The sequence below is a fragment of the Lycium barbarum genome, chromosome 11, assembly GCF_019175385.1.
Source record: "Lycium barbarum isolate Lr01 chromosome 11, ASM1917538v2, whole genome shotgun sequence".
NCBI classification, from domain to species: domain Eukaryota; kingdom Viridiplantae; phylum Streptophyta; class Magnoliopsida; order Solanales; family Solanaceae; genus Lycium; species Lycium barbarum.
In genome coordinates, this window is record NC_083347.1 from 53,748,689 (window position 1) to 53,771,697 (window position 23,009).

At 39.3% G+C, this 23,009-nt stretch overlaps 1 long non-coding RNA gene and 1 pseudogene across 1 annotated transcript; both read left to right on the forward strand.

Annotated features, from left to right (window-relative positions):
• Window positions 1-10,987: 10,987 nt before the first annotated feature.
• LOC132619841 (uncharacterized) lies at window positions 10,988-12,694 on the forward strand (annotated as a pseudogene).
• Window positions 12,695-17,758: 5,064 nt separating this feature from the next.
• On the forward strand, window positions 17,759-21,301 carry LOC132616648 (uncharacterized). The gene is made up of 2 exons (XR_009573315.1): window positions 17,759-19,089; window positions 20,732-21,301. It is a non-coding gene; the product is annotated as an uncharacterized LOC132616648 (long non-coding RNA).
• Window positions 21,302-23,009: the final 1,708 nt, after the last annotated feature.

Below are 23,009 nucleotides of genomic sequence, written 5' to 3' on the forward strand. Positions count from 1 at the left end.
TGACCTTATTTCATACAAGTCCAAATTATTTCCAATTTTCCAAAGGTGTGAAAACACGGGATATAACATCCTCCCCCCCTTTAGAACATTCGTCCTCGAATGTAAAATTAATCTTATAGGGTTTGAAAACACTTTGGGGGAGTTCATGGTCACAAACAACACATATGACATACGATTGGCATTGAAATGAAATTAAGCAGGGGTTTAAGGTTACCTGTGGACACAGGGAACAGATGAGGATATTTCTTTTTCATTTCTTCCTCGGACTCCCAGGTCATTTCCTCCCTATTATTATTCCGCCACAGCACCTTAACAGAGGCTACATCCTTGTTCCGGAGCTTTCTTACCTGGCGGTCCAAAATGGCTACGGGCTGCTCCTCGTAAGATAACTGCTCCGTCACCTGAATATCATCCGCAGGAAATATCCTGGAGGGATCACCAATGCATTTGTGGAGCATAGACACATGGAATACCGGATGTACCGCTTCCAAATCTGATGGCAGATCTAACTCATAGGCGACATTTCCAATTTTTCTAATAACCTGATAAGGCCCAATATAACGCGGACTAAGCTTACCCTTTCTGCCGAACCGCATTACGCCTTTCATAGGCGATACCTTTAGAAATACCCAATCACCAACCTGGAATTCCAAAGGACGACGCCGTTTATCAGCGTATGATTTCTGTCGACTCTGGGCTGCCAATAGTCGCTCCCGGATAAGTTTCACCTTATCAACTGCCTGCTGGACCATATCTGGGCCGATTAATTCTGTCTCGCCAATATCAAACCAGCCAATAGGTGACCTGCATTTCCTACCATATAAAGCCTCGTACGGAGCCATCTGGATGCTGGAATGGTAGCTGTTATTATAAGAAAATTCAATCAATGGCAAGTGATCCTCCCAGCTACCTCTGAAATCAATAACGCAGGCCCGCAACATATCTTCAAGTGTCTGGGTAGTGCGCTCGGCCTGTCTGTCACTCTGAGGATGGAAAGCTGTGCTCAGGCTCAGCTGGGTCCCTAATCCTTCCTGAAAAGATCTCCAGAAGTTCGCTGTGAACTGAGCACCTCTGTCAGTGATAATAGATATAGGAACTCCATGAAGCTTCACTATTTCTTTAATATAAAGCCTGGCATAATTCTCGGCGGAATAAGTAGTCCTGACGGGGAGAAAATGGGCTGATTTTGTCAGCCTATCAACAATAACCCAGATGGAATCATACTTCCGTGGAGTGCGAGGCAACCCTGTAATGAAGTCCATATTAATGATCTCCCACTTCCACGTCGGAATTTCCATTTCCTGCAACAGTCCACCCGGTTTCTGGTGTTCAATCTTGACCTGCTGACAATTGGGACACTGGGCGACGAACTCTGCGATGTCCCGTTTCATGCCATCCCACCAGTATAAGCATCGGAGATCATGGTACATCTTCGTAGACCCAGGATGGACCGAATAGCGAGCATAATGTACCTCGCTCATAACCTGCTGCCGAAGGCCTGCAATATCAGGTACACACAACCTGCCCCTGAATAATAAAGTCCCATCCGGAGTGAACTCGAACGGAGTCTTCTCCTTATCATAGGCTGTGTCTCTGTATCGTGCCAAAACAGGATCTTCATATTGATGCCGTTTGATATCTTCCTTAATAGATGATTCAGAAACCCCTCGGACAGAAATCCGTGTACCTCCAGATTCGGCCAGACGAACCCCAAGATTAGCCAACTGATGAAGGTCACGCACTATCTCTCTCCTGTCCGGCTGTAAATCTGCCAAGCTGCCCATAGATTTCCGGCTAAGCGCATCTGCCACAACATTAGCCTTTCCCGGATGATACAGAATATCCACATCATAGTCCTTCAGGAGCTCCAGCCACCTCCGCTGCCGCAAATTAAGCTCTTTTTGTCTGAAAATATACTGGAGACTCTTATGATCTGTATAGATATCAACATGAACACCATATAAATAATGTCTCCATATCTTCAGGGCATGGATCACCGCTGCAAGCTCCAGATCGTGAGTAGGATAATTCTTTTCATGCTTTTTCAATTGCCGAGAAGCATAAGCTATAACTCTACCGTGCTGCATCAATACACAGCCCAATCCCACGCCAGAAGCGTCACAATAAATAACATATCCATCGGGTCCCTCTGGAAGAGTCAGAACTGGGGCTGTAGTCAGCTTCTCTTTCAGCAACTAGAAGTTTCGTTCACAAGCATCAGTCCACTGGAACTTGGCTCCCTTCTGAGTTAGCCTTGTCAAAGGCGCTGAAATCGAAGCAAAATTTTCCACAAATCTTCTGTAATAGCCCGCTAACCCCAGGAAACTACGTACCTCGGTGGGCGTCGTGGGTCTGGGCCAATTTTTCACGGCCTCAATCTTCTGTGTATCCACCCGGACACCATCAGCTGCAATAATATGCCCCAGAAATGCCACTGAAGCCAGCCAGAATTCACATTTAGAAAATTTTGCATATAATTTCTGACGCCGAAGTACCCCCAATACCGCTCTCAGATGATCTGCGTGCTCTGCCTCGGATCGAGAATAAACCAGAATATCATCGATAAATACAATTACGAACATATCCAAGAATGGCCTGAATACCCGATTCATTAAATCCATGAATACCGCAGGAGCATTAGTCAGCCCAAAAGACATAACTCTGAATTCATAATGCCCATATCTGGTCCGGAATGCTGTCTTAGGAATATCGGCCTCCCGTACCCGTACCTGATGATAGCCAGACCGAAGATCTATCTTCGAAAAATACTTGGCGCCCTGCAACTGATCAAACAAATCGTCAATTCTGGGGAGGGGGTATTTATTCTTTATGGTTACCTTATTCAGCTGTCGATAATCAATACACATACGCAACGACCCGTCTTTCTTACGCACAAATAATACCGGGGCTCCCCAAGGCGAAGTGCTGGGTCTAATGAAGCCTTTTTCTAACAGATCCTTCAACTGCTCTTTCAGTTCTTTCAATTCTGCCGGTGCCATTCTGTACGGGGGAATAGATATCGGCTGAGTATCTGGAAGCAAATCAATAGTAAAATCTATCTCCCGCTCTGGAGGAAGGCCTGGAAGCTCTTCTGGGAACACATCTGGAAATTCATTAACCACGGGAACTGACTGAAGAGTCGGCGTTTCTGCTGTCAAGTCTTGTACCCGAACCAGATGATAAAAATAACCCTTTCTGATCATTTTCTTCACCTTAAGGTATGAAATAAACTTACCTTTCGGCGATGCTGTATTACCGGCCCATTCTATAACTGGCTCCCCGGGAAACTGGAAACGAACTACCTTATTTTGGCAGTCAACATTAGTATAACAGGAAGCTAGCCAGTCCATACCCATAATAACATTGAACTCGATCATATCTAACTCCACCAGATCTGCCTTAGTGTCTCGGCCGCATATAATTACAGAACAGTCTTTATACACCTGTTTCGCTACAATAAAGTCCCCAATCGGTGTGGCTACCTCAAACGGCTCTATAGGTTCAGACGTTATACCAATTTTACTAGCAACCAGAGGCGAAATATATGACAAGGTCGAACCTGGATCAATCAATGCATACACAGACCGAGAGAAAACTGATAATGTACCTGTAACGACATTAGGCGATGCCTCCTGATCCTGGCGGCTGGACAGAGCATAAATGCGGTTCGAAGGACCGCTAGTACCAGAAGCTCCACCACGGCCTCTGCCGCGACCTGCTGGTGCTGAAGTACCTGGCCCCGTAGGGCGCATAGCCACTGATGAAGATGAAGACCCGGCGGCTGATCCGGTAGGCTGCGCTGCACCACCCGAACTACCCTTATACGGGCAATCTCTCACAGAATGGCCCTGACGGCCACAAGAAAAACATGCACCGGTGGCTCTGTAGCACTCTCCAGGATGGTATCTGCCACAATAAGAACACTGAGGCCTAGGTGGCCTCGTCTGACCAGAACCCCTGTCTGTCCGCGAACCTGAAGCCCTGGAGCTCTGACCTGCTCCTGAATAACCTGGGCTATCAAATCTGCGACCTGTAGGCTGTGGAGGTGCGCTCTGTGCCGGCTGGGATAGATGTCTGCTAGGCTGCTGCGGCTGCTGAGGCTGCTGAGGCTGCCTGCCCCGAAAATCTCCAGAATATCCAGATGATCTCGCCCTCTTGGGCTGTCTCCGATCCTGGCTCCTATCAGGCTGACGCTCCCTATGTCGGTCCTCCATGCCCTGGGCGTGGGCCTGAATCCGGGCAATATCCATGCCGGGCTGACCAGCCAATACCAAACAGCTGTCGACAAAATAACGGTCCAGCCCCATAATATACCTGTGCATCCTGTCAGCCATAGTAGCTACCACAGCAGGTGCGTATCGGGCCAATGAGTCGAACTCCATACTGTACTCTCGAACACTGCGACCCCTCTGTCTCAGCAATAAGAATCTGTCAGCCTTGGCCCGCCGTAACTCCGGAGGCAGAAAGTGGCTAAGAAAGGCCTGAGAAAAATCATCCCAAACTGCTGGGGGAGCGCCGTCGCCTCTGGATAACTCCCATGACTCGTACCAATTTGCCGCTACATCATACAACCGGTACGAAGCCAATGCAACTGACTCTGTCTCGAAAGCATTAATAAACTGTAAGGTGCGCCGCATCTTCCTGATGAACTCCTCGGGATCCTCCTCGGGCTTTGTCCCGAAGAACTCTGGAGGGCCACAAGTCAAGAACTCACGGGCTCTCGAACTGTCACGCCTGTAAGCCCGGTCACCTCCCAGTCCGTGCCCCTGAACCTGTCCTGCCACAAGTCTAGTCAGTAGCTGGACTGCCTCTCTCATAGTCTGATCCTCAGTCCCTGGCCGTGGAGCTGGAGGCTCAGGTACTGGAATCTCGGGAGCTGGCGGTGGAGCCGCCCCTCGACCTGCAGCTGCTGCTGCTCCAATCTCCTCTACGTGTGGCGGTGTGGAAGAGCCCTCTACCGGGGGCAAAATATCAGGAGCAATATGAGCATGGGCCCTGGTAACCCTCTGGGCCCGACTAGTCTCTCCCACAGCTGCTGCCTTGGCCTTTTGGGCCGCTGTCGCCTTTTTTGGAGGCATAACATCAAATGTAACAATTCGTTAGGAAGGATTCATCCTGATAACACAGCTCTATCGCACGATCTAAGACAGAAAGAAGGGTAGTATCCTAAATGCCCTGTAGCCTCCCGTTTATAGGTGTGGTGCACAACACACCGATAAACAAGACTCTACTAGACACGGTCTGTAGACATTCCGAGGACGAACCGCTCTGATACCACTTTTGTCACGACCCATCCCCGTAGGCCATGACTAGTGCCCGATCTGGGCACTCACACGCATTCTAGTATATGGCAGAAGCCGATAAGGCTTTATTTCAAATTTAGCTAAATTTGTCGAAAAATTTCGGCAGAGTTTCCTTTGTTTTACGGACTATCCCATATATCCTGCACGCAGAAAATACCAACAAAGGCCACACAGGGCCAACAAAGCAACGTTTAAATATATGCGGACCGGCCGCCGCGGCGAATGGGATCGCCCAAACACAACATAAGCACCCAACTGTACAGAAAGATCCCAACCCACAAACATGTCCACAGACCTCTAACAGACCGACAGAATCATATGACGGGACAAGGCCCCGCCGTACCCATGAACGAGAAATATACATATATAGAAGTGACAGACTATACCAAAAGATGGCCCTGAATAAAAGAGCGCTCCAAAAATAGCAGAATGAGATCCTAAGCAGACGGATCAGCAAACCTGTCGTCGGTACCTGCGCGACATGAAAACGCAGCCCCCGAAGAAAGGGGGTCAGTACGAAATATGTACTGAATATGTAAAGCCTGAGTTGCAAAAACAAAATCATAACTGGTGCAGAACATACAGAAAGTAAACGGAAAATCCAACGTATCAGATACATATTTCCAAAACATGCAGAGTGTGTACAGAACATATGTCATATCAAATCTGGCCCCTGCCAAGGAACTCGGCAGACAGAACGTGGCCACCCTCCCGACGCTGGTGCCACAACACAGAAGAATCAGAATAGGGGCATAACCCCGTAACATAATATGTCATATCATATGGCCATAGTAAATCATATCAGAACAAACGTACATGGCACAGCATACTCCACAAACCCATGTACGTATATACCTGCCCCCTCACATCGAGGCACGGCGAACAATGCAGGGGATTACGCTTGACAACATATCCTGGCCCGGGCTCAGTGTGGGAAACATTGGGGCATCCACGAATAGAGTCGTGAGAAACTAATGCACGTAAAATATCATAAATGTTTCCATAGACTCGATGAGGCATATCAAAGACAAACCGATCCGATGAAGTCGGAAGGAATCATAGTAAATGAGTTTCGAGTATCAAAACAATTTATCAGACTTAATGGAATATTTAAAACCATATTAGTTAGGTAATTAAAAGGGTAGTCGAAACATTTCTTTCAAAAATCGTTCAAAAAGGGGACTTTAGTACATTAAGGGCAAAACCGGGAATAGCGGGCCCACCTCGGAACAAGCAAGGCGGTGGGCTCAAATTACGCCCTTTAAGCTTATGGGGTCACCTATAAAGGTTCTACGGACATTCTATAGCTTTTCAAGGAGTTTAGAGAAAGTTTGCATAATTTCAGGAAAAGCATATCAAAATGGTTCAATTCTACTGAAGGAAAAACTGAGATTTTCTCTTACGGATTCTGATGGCCAAGAAGGTCTTTTGAGGCCCGAATCCGATCCTAAAACACTTAGACATGCCAAAAGAAGGATCGGGGTAGCTTTACATACCTTTCAAGCTCCTTACGCCTTTCCAAACTCACTTCCCGTTTCGTCAAAAATCTGCAAATGGTCACGTTTACCAATTGTAAGTTATAGATGCTACAAATTCAATTCAACTCTTATTTGTCTACCGAAATTTCGGCAGCACTTCCCCTATACATATAGCACCCCCGAGAATTCAACTCGGCTCACAATCATCAACAACAACCCAAACAACAACATCAACATCAACAACAAACACTAGAAACACATTATGGCACAACTAGTTCTACTTGCCGACATAATGCCATAACCTTCATTTCAACTTCAATTTCCAACCAATTTCAATGATTTCACATACATTACCAAACTAGACCATCCCAACATAGATTAGAAGCGTTTCATATGGTTTCCTTAAATTATACACACGATATACATAATATACAAACTTTCCGCCAAAGTCGTAACTCATTCAAAACTTCTAATCTTTGGCATACATATTCATAATATGTTTCTAGCTTCCAACTTCATCAACACTCATCATAATTTGCAACTTAATAACTTCACTTTCATAATGTCGTAAAATCGTTCTAAAACGACATAAACTTCTACATTCCATTTCAAAGCAACCTCATATCATTTTACTTTCATTTATATTGCAAGAATCACAATAACACAACTAACACACTAAACAAACTTAATCCATTTCTATCCCACACACTCCATACCACACGGCCAAACACCCCACTACCAACTTCTATCAAATTCATTCAACTTTCATTCCCAACATGCATTTCACCCCAACCACAACTAGAATATAACATAAATTCAACACATTATAGGTATACAATCCACACATACTCACGGCTACATATACATACCACACACCCACTTTGCAAACTTCCATTTCTCCATACAGTCAACTCATCTCTACATACTACAACATAAACATGACTTCATAACACAATAAAAAGAGATGAATTCTTACCTTTTTCCCTAGTCTTCTTCACTTGAGTGAATGGTCACTTTGATGAATTTAATGCTCCTCTCTCCAAACCAACTACACCAAGTTGAAAAGGGCACTCACTTTAGTAGGAATCCAACAAGAACAAAATTTTAGAAGCAAGATTTTTGGTAGCAAATTTTCTATGGCCAAGCCGAACCCTCCCCTTTATTTTCTCTTGTTTTTGCTTTGTTCTTTCATGAATCTTCTAAGGGATGAAGATTGTGTAATATATGATATATACACTATGGTCCCTTAGTTAATTTGTTTTTGCACATGTGAAAAATTTATACAACATGGGCTTGGGCCACTAAGTTGGCCGGCCACCCTTCATCCTTGGGCCTAATTTTTCTTTCAATTATTTGGGCCCAATGGATTATAATTCCCGTTTTGTAATTCCCGAAAATAATTTTCGAAATCCCAAATTTGCCCTTAACGTTTCTCGACACTTCCATATTAATATTCTTTCATAACAACTCAAGGGTTACATAAATTCAATTATGACCTTATTTCATACAAGTCCAAATTATTTCCAATTTTCCAAAGGTGTGAAAACACGGGATATAACAATAATCCATGGGGGACCCACGAAGTCCATGTACCAATCACTCCGCACACAGCCTAGAGATGATTCCTTCCCAACTATACGTCTCATATCAGTCATTCCAAACACAACCTAGAGATGACTCGATATATAATGTGTTTCAATGAATCTGTATTTCCTTCTCAACAATGCAATATCAATGTATCACAGAAGTGAGTATGAATACGATTCAATGTAATATCAATAACCAATTCAATCCCAAACAATACCACACATGGCACACAAGTAGTATCAATAAATTAGGCTACACAATAAGTTATAGTGGAATCACAATTCTCTACTCAATATCAAATCAAAGTAAAGTACTGCAATATCATAATCATGATATATCACTAATCACCAATACCTAATGTCTTAACGTGTCAACGAGCCAATAAGTAAATAGATCAAGATAAGTCAACAACACAACAGAGTGGGTAGCCTCCAAATCATTCAACAAGGCCCAACCTACGACATTATCCAATCCAGCTTCATACCCAAAGTTTTACATGCATTCTCCGACAATATAATCTAAACATACACTTCGCTAATCGAAGTCTCACCATAAGGTAAATCATAACATACCTGGAAGGCCGAATAGCAAACTCGAAGTGTCAATCGTCTGCCTTTTTGTTGGGCCTCAAAGTAAATAAAGTCTAGCCATATCTGAATATGGAATTAGAATCAAGAAGAAGGCACCCAAATAACCAAACTCCTATTTAACCCCTAAATCTTAACATAAGGAATGGGATTTATGAACTAACAAGATGAAATTAGGAATTTATGAGTTTCAACATGAGATTAGTATTCTAGGTGATCAATTCCCATCAACAATTAACTAATTTAACTCATAGATTAGAGAAATTCGAATTCTAGAAGAAATCTCCAAATTTGGGTATAAACCCTAACCTTAAATCCCAAAATTTAGCCAACTTCATCATCAATTTGTACTTAGGAATTCTAGAATCCATTTTAAGAAATTATTATAAAACTCATCTTCCCCCTTTAATTCATCAACAAGTAATGGGTGATTCAAGTCTATTAATCATTATCTCAACAACTTTCATGCTTAAAGAAGCTAAACCCACAATGATTCTCACTTTGGAAGACTAAAACCCAGTTAGCGAAGAAACCATAAAAACCCCATTTTATCCTTCAAGTTCTAAAGATTTACTACCATGGATTCTTACTTAGGGAAGGTAAATGAAAGAGATTAAGATTAAGGAACTTACCCTCATGAGAAATTTTACCAAACCCTCCTTAAATCGCCTCCAAGATGCTAAGGAAATGTAATTTAGGAATGGGAGGAAGAAGGGATTACATAAGGCATTTAAATAAAAATCTGGTCCGTCGGCCGCTTTCGCTGTCAGGCCACTGCTTCCGCGCTACCGCTTCCGCGGGAAGGCAACCGCTTTAGCAGTCAGGCCATCATTTTTGCTCACCTCTTTCGCGCTACCGCTTCCGCGCCAAAGCGGTCACCTAACACCAGAAAATTCTGGTGTCTTCCAAACTTGAAATCAACACACGGAACCATCCCAGAACCCCTCGAACACAAACCAAATATGCAGTTATACATAAAAATGCACTACGAACACACTCGTGGCCTCGGAATTCCCATCAGAGGTCTCGTTGACCGATTCAACCCCCGATAACTCAAAACTAACTTTCCAACCAATGTCTCAAAATGCACCCGAGTGCATTGAGAACCAAATCAAATATACACACAAGTTCTAAACGACCATCTGGACATGTTGAAATTGACGAATTTTTGATAAAGGTCCATTTACCCAAAAGTCAACTTTAAGTCAACCTTTTTTCGCTTTAAGCCCAAATTTCCACAAAATCGTCCAAATCATGTCCAAAGACCTCGAGAAGCATGTCAACGGTCTCCTTGGGTCAAATGTGAGCTAACAAAGCTCGGGAATAGGTCAAAGCATCGAAAAAGCAATAACGACCAAACAGGTAGTTACATTTTTAGATGCAGTTCAGTCATATATGACTAAAGTACATACATACATGAAAACAAATAGTGCTAAATGAGTTTGTTAGATATGTTATTGTTTTTACAAATTAATAATTAGGGTTTGTCCTTTATGATATATAAAATTTATGTTTCAAATTTGAACTTATTTGAAGTATATTTGGGCGTTGAATCATGTGTTGGATAGTTGAAATTCGGAGAACAATTTTATTTTTCGACAAAATAATTTCACACATACATGCCTTAATACTTCAATAATGTACAATTGAAGTTCAGACATACATGAAAAATTCAGGCGCACATGACTCAGACAAAACTGTCCACACTTTAGATGCTAATGTTTGAAGTTGTTAAACTCAGACGCGACCGTCTGAAGGTTTGGCCGAAGCGGGTAAACTTATAAAAAAAATTCAATAAAAAAAAATCAACACTGGATGAAGTTTAAATGGTGATCCCAAAAGCGAATATTTGTCCACTTGGTCCGCAATAACCTATTTATTAATTCAACTCATTTTGACTTAATTAAACTTAGCCTAAATAATCCATTTGTCACCCATAAGCCCTATTAATACGGCATAGGGGTGTTATTGGAGTATATTATTTTAGCTGAATGACATTACCTTTTTAAACTTATTTCGAGGACTAAAAAAGAAAAAGAAAACCTGTCTCGGGGATTATTCAGCTCTGTGTGTGAGACACGACAAAAATGGCGAAAGGGGCCCCTTAGATCCTCGATACATTGAATCTACTACAACTATGGGAAATTAGTTTAATATATGTGAAAAACGCTCTACTGTCTTGTAGTGAAATGGCTTGTTCAAGCGCTAGAAATTCTCTCAACGCTCTACTGTTCAAGCGCTAGAAATTCTCTCAACAGATCATCGGCTTTGTGTAAGTTCTTGTTCTTTTATTCCTGGAAGAGTAATTCATTTTCTCAAACTGAAATAGATATTCAGTTTTTGGTGTCTTAGATATTTCTGCTGATTTTGCATAGTTGATATCGACACTATGGTTTGATTTGCTTGTCTTAAGGGTTTTTGGGAAAAGGGTTTGAATTTCTGGAAATGGTTCTTGTATTTTTGTATTAATAAATAATAATGGAAGGCAATTTATCATCAGGAAATCTGATTGGAGGGAATAGTAGTTCGTATGGGGGTTTTTGATTTGCAAGGTTCGACGAGGGCTAATCTTCAACATTATCAGTCTCATTTCCCTAAGGATATTTGTTTGGGTAAGTGTGCAAGTGATGAAGATGAACCTGAAGGGAAAAAGGGGGGAACCCCCCAAAGGCAGCGTGTGAAATGGACAGATGAGATGGTGAGGCTGTTGATTACTGCTGTCTCTTACATAGGGGAAAAAGAAGAATATGGTGGAACAAGGAAATGTTCTAAGAAAGGCAAATGGAAGTCTGTCTCAAAAGTCATAGCAGAAAGGGCTCATTTTGTTTCACCTCAACAGTGCGAGGATAAATTCAATGACCTTAACAAGAGGTACAACAGACTCAATGAGATCCTAGGTAGAGGTACTTTATGTGAGGTTGTTGAAAATCCTGCTCTTTTGGATGTCCTGGATCACGATTCACACAAAGGAAAGGAGGAAGTTAGGAAGATTCTAAGTTCAAAAGATCTGCATTATGAAGAGATGTGCTCCTACCATAATGGCAACCGCTTACATTTCCCACCAGACCCTGAATTGCAGCGTTCATTGTGTTTGGCTCTTAAAAATAGAGATGATGACAATAATCAGCACCTCCAAGATGAAGATGATGAAGAAGCTGATCACGAAGATGAGTATGAGGACAATAATAAGAACCTCCAAGATGAAGATGATGAAGAAGATGAGTATGAAGACAATCATACCGGGGGAGGCTTTTAAAAGAGAATAAAACAATGCCAGGGTCATGAAACTGTTAATCTCGATTCTAATAGGAGGACACTCATACTGAAGGCAACAAAGCTGATATTCTACAGAAACAGTGGATGGATCACCGCTCGCTTCAGCTACAAGAACAGAAGCTGCATATTCAGGCACAAATGTTGGAATTGGATAAAGAGCGTTTCAATTGGCAAAGATTTAGTAGGAAAAGGACATTGAATTGGAAGTGATGAGAATGGAGAATGAGAGGATAAAACTTGAGAATGAACGTATGGCATTGGAGTTGAAGCGAAAGGAGATGCTTGCAGACAATGCTTAGAAATGTCCTTTAGAAGGAATACGTCTTCAGAATCATGTCTTTTTATGATATTAAACTGCAAATTTACTGCTTTGCCAATCTTGGCATGTATTCTAAAGCTAGTTGTTGTCCTCGTAACCTTGCGTGTATATTTTGAAAAGAGATATAAATCTATTGGTTTCTTAGTTTGTTCTTCTTTCTCTTAAAGTAATATGCTTGTCGCAGGGTTGGTTACCTTTGACTCAAAAAAATATGCTTGTCGCAGGGTCAAGCTAGTTACTGGACCCTCAATTACTTTATGGGTTGATGTTTCTAACACACTGCCAACTTAGCTCTATTATTGAGGGACTAGTGTGTGCATTGAATTTTCCTTTTGTTAGAGCGGAAGGAACACCACTACAGAAATATACAAACTATTTATTTGATGCTTCTCTCGATGCTGGCTAACTTTTCTGCAATTTCAATTATATATATATATTGAGCCGAGGATCTACCAGAAACAGTCTCTCTAACCCATCAAGGTAGAAGTAAGGTCTGCGTACATCATACCCTCCCTAGACTCCACTTGTGGGATCACACTGGGTATGTTGTTGTTGTTGTATATATATATATTGGCTGATCCTTTTGTGTGGCCTGTGGCTGTATGTTGGCTGATTCCGTTGCATGGATTTAGCAGCTAGCAAAGACTCTAGCTGATGGGTTTCTTGCTATATGTTTTGAAAAGAGATTCCAGTCATGTAAATCCATTGGGATCTTAATTTGTTCTTCTTTCTCTTAAGGACAGTATATCTCCTGCATGGCATCCATTAGTGATATGCACACTAGTTGCAGCTAGCTCCAGAGTACCCTACAGTCCTATCTGTTAATATTTGAAGAATGTATGTGATTCGTACACATGGCATGAAATATTGTCTTATATTGTTTATTTGGTTTTTTATTTGAATATAACATCATGGAGTGTAATTGGGCTGTTTTACATGCTTGATTGTCAGATCATGTATGTAGTTTGAAGTATCATCATATTGCTATAAAGTTTCACTCTCTGTCAGCTAAGCAAATTCTACCCGTCTGTGAGTTCTGGATGGAAAATTGGATGATACAAGGTATAATTTAATGTCTGCTTTGTTTACTTCTTTATCCACTGTTGCTTCTATTTAATTTTTCCAAAATGATATGTTTTTAGTTTGAAGGGAAGTACTTGAAGATCTTTTGGGAAATGCCAAGGTGGTTCCTTCTTCCAAACTATGAGGTTAGTCAATTATGGAATTTTCACAATCCAAAATACCCGAGCAGTGATTGGCACCCAACAATTACCGTGTCGAAGCGAACCACAACACATAATTTCAACCCAAAACGGATACAAGTCTGATGAATATACATAAATAAAATAAATCAACTCTGAGCGCGTGTGTGTTCGGTATGGAGAAAAATGTGTTCTTAGAAAATAAGTGTAAATTTCTTACTTATTTTCTCATATTTCGTTTGTTAGTGGAAAATAATTGAATTTCTTACTTATTTTCTCATGTTTGATTGGTTAGTAGAAAACATTTTTCAGAAAATACCCACCCAAGACCCACCAACCCCACCCCAACCCCAACATCCGCACACCAGACCCACCCCGCCCCCACCACACTACAAGAAAAGTGGCTTTTAACTACCACTTCTTAGCGACGGGATATAAATCCAGTCGTTATGTGCATATTTATAGCTACCAGTTTTTTTGCTGATCGTTATAGCCCATTTTTTAGTTCACCATTAATGAGGGGATGAAATTCAGTCGTTAAAAATTATAATATTCGGTTGTTAAAATTAATAAATTAACTGACCTAAAAAAAGGACGCTATATTTTTCCCACAATATTTTCCCCAACCCACGACTCTTCTAGGACATTGCTGATAAGAGAATTTCCCCAACCCACCATCCCCCCTACCCCCCAACTAAGAGGAAAAGAAAAACCCCTACCGAATTCAATGGGCTTTCAACGGGGAAATTCTCTATGTGAACAGTTGTCATCGTCGAGAATACTGAAATTGGCTTTCCTTGGAGAAGTGTATATATATATAGAATTCAAGTTTTGAAGCTCTCTCTTCGATTTCCTTCTCTTCTCTATCATCGGTGAAGTTGGACTCTTCGGTGCTACAACTGGGTGTTCGGTTTCCTTTGATCATCAAAGTAAGTTTTTGCATATGTTTCAAATCCTCCTCTTGTCTTAGTTTCTTTCTCCCTGTTCTCTTTCTCTGAATAAACCTGGTATTATCCCTCCGGGAGCCTGAAGATTATCATTATGTGAAATTTGGAAATTGTTCACCTACGCCATCTAGGCCTTTGCAGGGCTTGGGGAAATTCTTGTTACTGCTTCTTTTTGTTAATGTATAATTTTGCAAATTTACTTTTGTGTTTCTTGCCTGTAGAAGTATTCTGTTAGAGAAAAACTTGATCTTGTATCAGCAGTTTTTTTTTTTTTTTTTTCCATGAAATTAAGGTTTGGCCCTTGGTTTTTTCTTAAAAAATTACATTCGTATAAGTAAAGCATCAAACTTTATAGAGATAACTAGGTAGCAGGTTAAGGTGTAACCAATGGCTGACCTAAGTAAGTATAAGTAAAAGTAAAAGTAAGTAAGGAATAAAACTTTACGGAGATAACTAAGTAGAGACTTGATTTTTGATAAGGCGCAATCACTTGTGATTGTAAACCCGGTAATATTCATGTATGTATTCCGAGTGTCGAATTGATATAAATTTTTAATCTTTAGTTAAGTGTATGAGCAAGGTGTATGACAATCAAAAGAATTAGAAACTAGCTACAAATTGCTCTAGGGGGGATTGTGCTTTAAAACGCCTAAGCTTTGGTAATTTGCTCTAGTTATCTAACATTATGATGCCACTAACCATTATGTACCTGAAGGGCTGATTTCCGATTTGTTTTATCAATATCCTTTTTTTTTTTTTTTTTTTTTTCTTGGACAATGACCTGATGGCATGTTGAAAATATTTTGTATGTTTGTGGTCCTTCTATATCCAAACTTATTCCTCTCAGTAAGAAGTACTATTTGACCATTTTACTAATTAAACATGAAACACCTGAGACATCAAACATCTCCAATTAATTTTTGATTATCTAGACATCTGTTCACTATCTATGAATTCTAATTGTTTCTGCTAAAAGTACGCCAACGAAACAAGAAAAAAAGTTATTTATGATCGACTAATTTGAAAGCTTTGAAAAAAGTAATTTGATCTTTGCTGCCAAAGAAAAACATTCAATTCTATTCTGTAAAATGGTTTGGGTGTGTCAGCTCACTTAGATCTTTGAGACATCATTGTGACTATGCATAGAAGAGCAAAATTTATGAGTTACTTTTGGTCGATTAAGTTGATTAAACAACAACAACAACAACAACAACCCAGTGAAATCCCACATCGTGGGGTCCGGGGAGGGTAGAGTGTACACAGACCTTACTCCTACCAAGGTAGGACGGCTGTTTCCGAAAGACCCTCGGCTCAATAAAAGCATAAAAAGAAGTCAGATAAGGTTAAGAGATTCGGATAAGAGATTCAAAGCGATATGGAAATGAAATAATGCAAGCGACACAGATAACACAGGATAATCAAAGCACAGGAAATAACAGATAATAGCAGAAATCGGAGTAGATGGTCTTGGTCTTGGTCACTACCCAGTGTAATCCCACAATAGTGGGGTCTGGGGAGGGTAAGATGTACGCAGCCTTACCCCTACCTAGGTAGGGAGGCTGTTTCCGATTGACCCTCGGCAACCCTCCTCCTTTATCCGGGCTTGGGACCGGCAATGTGAGCGAGCTCACACAGGCGGAGTTAGAAATCGGAGTAGATAACACAGGATAATCAAGGCACAGGAAATAACAGATAATAACAGAAATCGGAGCACAAGAAATTATATTGCAATAATGCGACTACTAATAAGAACGGATAACGAGACTATCTACTAGCCTTCTACCCTAATTTGGGTCCTCCAAACCCTCCTATCTAAGGTCATGTCCTCGGTAAGCTGTAGCTGCGCCATGTCGTGTCTAATTACCTCTCCCCAATACTTCTTCGGCCTACCCTTACCTCGTCTGAAACCATCCATGGCCAACCTCTTACACCTCCGCATTGGGGCATCTGTGTCTCTCCTCTTCACATGCCCAAACCATCTCAATCTCGCTTCTCGCATCTTGTCTTCCACCGAGGCCACCCCTACCTTATCCCGAATATCCTCATTCCTAATCCTGTCACTCCTGGTGTGGCCACACATCCATCTCAACATTCTCATCTCGGCAACTTTCATCTTTTGAACGTGAGAAATCTTAACTGGCCAACACTCCACCCCATACAACATAGTCGGTCTAACCACCACTTTGTAGAACTTGCCCTTAAGTTTTGGTGGCACCTTCTTGTCACATAACACTCCGGAAGCAAGCCTCCATTTCATCCACCCTGCCCCAATACGATGTGTGACATCATCGTCAATCTCCCCGCTGCCTTGCACAATAGACCCAAGGTACTTGAAACTACTTTTCTTCTGGATGGCCTGGGTACCAAGCCTTACTTCCAAGTCAGCCTCCTGAGGTGTTTCACTGAACTTACACTCCAAGTACTTTGTCTTGGTCCTACTCAGCTTAAACCCTTTAGACTCCAGAGTATGTCTCCAACACTCCAGCTTAGCGTTAACTCCGCTACGAGTCTCGTCAATCAGGACTATGTCGTCTGCGAAAAGCATACACCATGGCACCTCACCTTGAATTTGTCGTGTCAATCCATCCATCACCAAGGCAAATAAAAACGAACTAAGAGCTGATCCTTGATGCAACCCCATCACAACTGGAAAGTGCTCTGAGTCTCCTCCTACTGTCCTCACCCTGGTTTTGGCTCCCTCATACATGTCCTTGATCACCCTAATGTACGCCACAGATACACTTTAGCCTCCAAGCATTTCCATAGGATCTGTCTTGGAACTTTGTGTGACATCATCTAGAAGTGACAGAGGGTGATATCAATTACATTTGCTTCTATTAGGAATTTATCATCTTTGTTTTGTTAGATTGAAAGGTGCTAACTCTTCAAAGGCTGCACTGCCGGATGAGTTGAATACAACTCGAAAAGAAAATGCATCACTAAAAAAATGCATGGATGACTTAGAGAGTAGAGTTGAACAGATTACAAGTGCACGGTCTTGTCACCCTTCATCAACACCATCTTCAAGTGAACAAGAAGCATGAATATAACAGGTTTTGACCAACCGTTTACAATTATAACATGCTATGTGCAATTATCTAATAACCCTTCCACATTCTTTCGACATGATTTTTGTATGCAAATTATATTTCACTATGCATTATGACTTGATGAGTATTTATAAAGGAATCTAGTCCTTTTTTATCTTTTCTTCCGTGATGTGTTGGGGTTGAATGTTTAGAAGGGCTTTCAAATGCTTCAATTTGCCTAGCAAGTTTGATCTTTTCAGTTCTGATATCTACTAGATATAATTGTTTATATTCTTCAGCTAATAGTTTTGGCCGGAACATGTAAATGCTTTTATACATTGATTCCTACGTTATTATTAAAGAACAATTTGAGATTGAGTGCCAATCTCTTATTCTTGCTGTTGGTTCATTAGTTTCTTTATTTTTCAAGTCTTGTTTAAGAAAAGAGAAGCACAAGGAGTATCGACAGATTTGAAAAAAGAAGAAGAGATAAGTATGAAAGTATTGCTTGAAGGAAGCTACTATAACTCATGGTTTGCCAAATGCTACCTTGGGAAATTGATGTGACGAGATGTTCTTTATTTTGATTGCTTGAATTAGGTGAGAAGTCACTCTTCTTCAAAAAAGGCAAACCAGTGGGTGTGCTAAAAATTTGGTGGCTCATCAACACATTGTTGGTCGATAGTAGAATTTTGGGGGTCCATCATAAATCTATGGACTGATATGCTGATTTAATAGCGACTAAGCATTAGTCAGTAGCTTAACCAAAGTAGAAACCAAAAGCATCAGGATTCAATACTTTAAATTCCGATCATGTCACCTAATTAACTGGATCAATGTCGGGATGATTTATGTGGGTAACCTTTGAATATAAAGCTGGACAGGTTTAGGTTTCTTCTAGATTTTTCTAATTTACTGGTGTATCTTATCTTGTTTGTTGATCCTATGTAAATTTGTTCTTTGGCTAGACTGATGGTTACGTTGGATTATCATTTGACTTGTTAGGCTAAACATGAGTTTAGTGCATATGTGAGAGCACAGGCTGATACTTTTGTCAGAACAGTATTAATATAAGTCAAGATTCCTGGTTAAGATGAAAGCTAGTCAAATTTAACTCAAGTAAATTGATATCAGGATTTTGAAGCTTGATGGAATTTGGACACACTACATGCTGATTAATGTCTTCCAAATGCAACCTTGGGAAGTGGCCATGGAGTCGAATCTGGAAAACACAAGTTCATTTTCAGTTGCTTGTTTTCCATGGTTGGTAGACAAGGAAGCATGCCTCAGACAAGACAAACTTCAGAGAAGGGGCCTTGCTATTTGTAGCAGTTGCTATTTCTATTGAAATGAAACAGAAGGTAAAAATCATCTATTTTTCTACTGTGATGTGACTGGCCAATCCCAAATAGTTTTTCCATTACCGTAATAGCCCTTGAATAATTGGAATGCCAGAGTAGTAGCTTAATTATATAAAAGTAGATCACGTGTTATTTGCTTGTGCTTTCACTCTATGTGGAACATATAGTCAGCTATCCTTGGCTTGTATAGTGAACTCCTTTTATTTCCTTTGCGGCATATCCGAATCAGTTACTGAATCTGCATTTTTGTTCTTGAAATAAACATTTTACTTCCTTGATGATACTTCCTTAATATAATTATAGATCTTAAAGGGTAAGTGCAATATTATTCAAGTAGATTTGGAGTTCCTTCCAAATTTAAGGGGACAAAGATGCAGATTCAGTCACTGATTATTACTAGGGTGGAAATACCTTATAACTTAAAGGTTATTTTTTGGATTAAAAAATCAATTTTAAAGGTCTGTTGACTACTTGATCATCCTTTAACTAGGATTATTGGTAAAGGTCTACATACATAATGCTATTATTTACCTCATGTGACAGTATACTGACTTATGGTGCTTTTATGTGCCCTTAACTAGTCTGCATTATATTATAATGCAGCTATTGGTTGTATAGAATGTTATATAAATGAGAAATCTTTAATAGCATATATGTAGGAACATAGAGCGTTCAACATATAGCTCCCAAATATGGCTCTTCTGAAGCAAATATAAGGCCTGTAAGGGAATATGACAGAGAGCTGGTGGGTGAAGTAATTGCTAATGATCCCTCTAAACTACAAGCCTCAAACTGGCTTAAGCATGGCAAGAACAAAATTATAAGCAATACCAATGCATTAGATTATATATACATTTTTAAGGCATGCAAAAATCTGTCATATGACTGTTGAAAAAGATTAAGGATGAGAAGAAAAACTCTCCTGAAATAATTGCTATCATCAGGGAGGGAGTGAATATGGGGATTTGTGGGTGAATCACTCTTTTTTGGTTTAGCTATTAGTCTTTTTGGTTGAAGCTGTTCAATCACTATTTAGAATTCAACAAAAGTAAGTAGTGCAATTCCTATTGTAAGAACTGAAAGATGAGAAAGGAGACTAGGATATAAAAGAGTAAGCTTGAAAGAAGTAACCCTGTGTCCTAAATTTCTGCAGATATCTTCTTTTTCTTCTTCAGAAGTGTAACTTTCATGTATACTTTTATCAGTATATTATGAGCAACAGCAACACAACTAGAACAAAAAAAGAAATTGTAATATCTCTACAATATGTAGCTGCTACCCTTTTCATTCTTCTTTTCAACTCTTTTTTGTTATTGATAACCAGTAGATAATATCAATCAAGACCTAAACAGACAGACAATAGTGGGAAAAAAGATGAGGAAATTTCATGAACTAAATTGATTGGTATCTTTCAATGTGATTATGTGTGTTTGATAATTCCTGTTTGCTTCTTTGTGCTTTCTCTCTTTAGGTATATGTCTCTCCTTTGCAGTTACTCCTTCCCCATCTTTCAATGTGATAAACTATGTTTGCGGAACGTTTTTTTTTTTCTTGTTGCTTGAATTGCTTTAATTTTACCTAGCACGTTATATAAGTTTGTGATGCTTTCTTTTTGCCACTGATTTTGGTTGTCTTTTTGCAGGTTGATTGGTGTGTTTTGTTTGTGAGGATATCATTAAAGCGTTTCTAATTGACATTTTCTGGAGCAATTGTGATTTAGAGAACATCTAAAGTCGATCATGAAGAATGCTAACTGATACATCATTGCCTTCTTGATGAAGTTTTGGTTTCAAAATAAAATCTTCATCTAAAGATTTAATTTCATGTGAAAAAGAAACGAAGGTCAGTTAGTTTTATATTCTATTTTTATTAGTTTTGTTTATACCTAAACCAAATATGAGGATTCAAAAAAAAAAAATCTTTCTTCAATTATCTCCTCCTTTTTCTTTTTTCTTCCTTTGTTTTCAAATAGAGGGTAAAGTTTCTATATCTATAAATAAATATTTTTTGCTATGAATTTTGGTAAATTTTATTGTGCCTTGCGGAGAAACACTTTTTTTTTTTAAGTGTGGGGAGAGTGCTATGTGAAGAATTTGACATATGTTGCATCGTATCATGCATTTTCTTACTTCTTACACCCTATGCATGGTTGTAATTGATATTACAATATTGTGAAGATCTATTACTATTATATTTATCTAACAAATTTTTAGTCGTGTCTTTATTATATAGTTTGAACCTTTTTTGTCATTCTAAAACGAAAATAAAGGAAGTGACTATTGGCAAGATTTAATGACAACAAAATGTCTATATGTGAAGGGGTGTCTAAGCAAAAGGAAAAAAGGGCGGGTGTCGAAACAATAAAAGAAGATATTTAAAGAAAGAAATGCATTTTTCAAATTTTACGAAAAATTTTGGGAGGCAGAAGAATAAAATATAATTATTCAGGAGGGATAACAAACTCTAAATATCTGGAATAAAATAACAATTACGGGGAAAAAGGAGAGAATAAAAAAAAGGAAAAAATATAATTTAAAAAAAGAAGAGGGAAAAGGTAAGAATAACCGTGTAGGGGAAGGGAACAGGGCGGGGCGGGACCGGGTGGTGGGGGTGGGTGGAGAAAAAGAAAATAAACCAAAAAAATTTGGAAAGTAAAACTCACGCTATAATTGAGGAATAAAATTGAAACTACCATCTTATAAATATTAATGTATAAGAAAATCAAATAAATAGTAAATGCACATCAAAATATTGTTTATTCAAATGCTTAAAAAATTATATAAAAAAAAAAAGTTTCTTCTTGAGAAATATAATCAAATATATTTCTATAAGCATTTAACGGAATATGTAGATTAAAGATAATTTTCTTTGTAATTTATCTTCTCATAAAAACAGAAGAAACTAAAGTGGAATATTAGTAATAGCAATATAAATTTGAAATTTGGAAACCTATATTCTCTTTTCCCTTTTATTCAAGGAATTACGGGTTACAACTTTTAAATAATATAATGTCACCAAATCTCTTCAAAGCACATTTAGTAAAATTTTAGAAGTATAAATAGTGATGCACTGCTAATATACGTTGAATAATTGAGTTTTCCTAAATTTTTAGGACTAGCTCATATGAAATAATAATAAAAAAAAAGATGTAGATTATAAACATTACATTTTTTCTTTCATTATTCAGCTTACCTAAATTATTGTTATAATGATATTAATAGGCGTGATTTTATAGATGGAATTAATAGTTTGTGGTTCTTCTTTCATCTCTTGATTAAACTTTAGCTAAAAAACAATTGCATATATATTATTGATATTTTCTCATAAAATAACTGTGCGGAGCGTGGTTTAATTCACTAGTAAATGAATAAACTTGGAGTGATTTGCAGAAATATAACAGATATATGGCAAGATTTATATTTTGCCTCCATTTAATAATTGTGCAAAAATGATATATTTAAGTTTAATGAACTGCCCAACGCAATTAGCAGATGGAATAGTTAGGTGGCCTCATCTTCATCTTAATCATTCATATCTCAATCATTAAGTTTGTTATATTTGATCCAAAACTTCTTTATGAACTAACTTTCTTAAAACTAAGTATTGCAGGAGGGTTCACCCTCTGACTAAGAAGTTTAGTTACACTCAATCTCATGCTTGGAGAGGGCTAATGAAGATCAGAGATAAAATTGATCATCTTATTCTTTGGAAGATCGATTGTGGAAATGCAAGTTTTTTGGTGGGATAATTGGTCTGGTAAGGGACAATTATCCCAATATATAAATGCCTCCACTTTTATTAATATACATGTCTCTTCCTTCTTAATAGATAGTAGATGGAATTTTCAGAAGCTTCATGAATGCCTTCCACCAGACATTGCTCATTACATTCTAGGAGTTAACGTCAGATCTCCACATCTA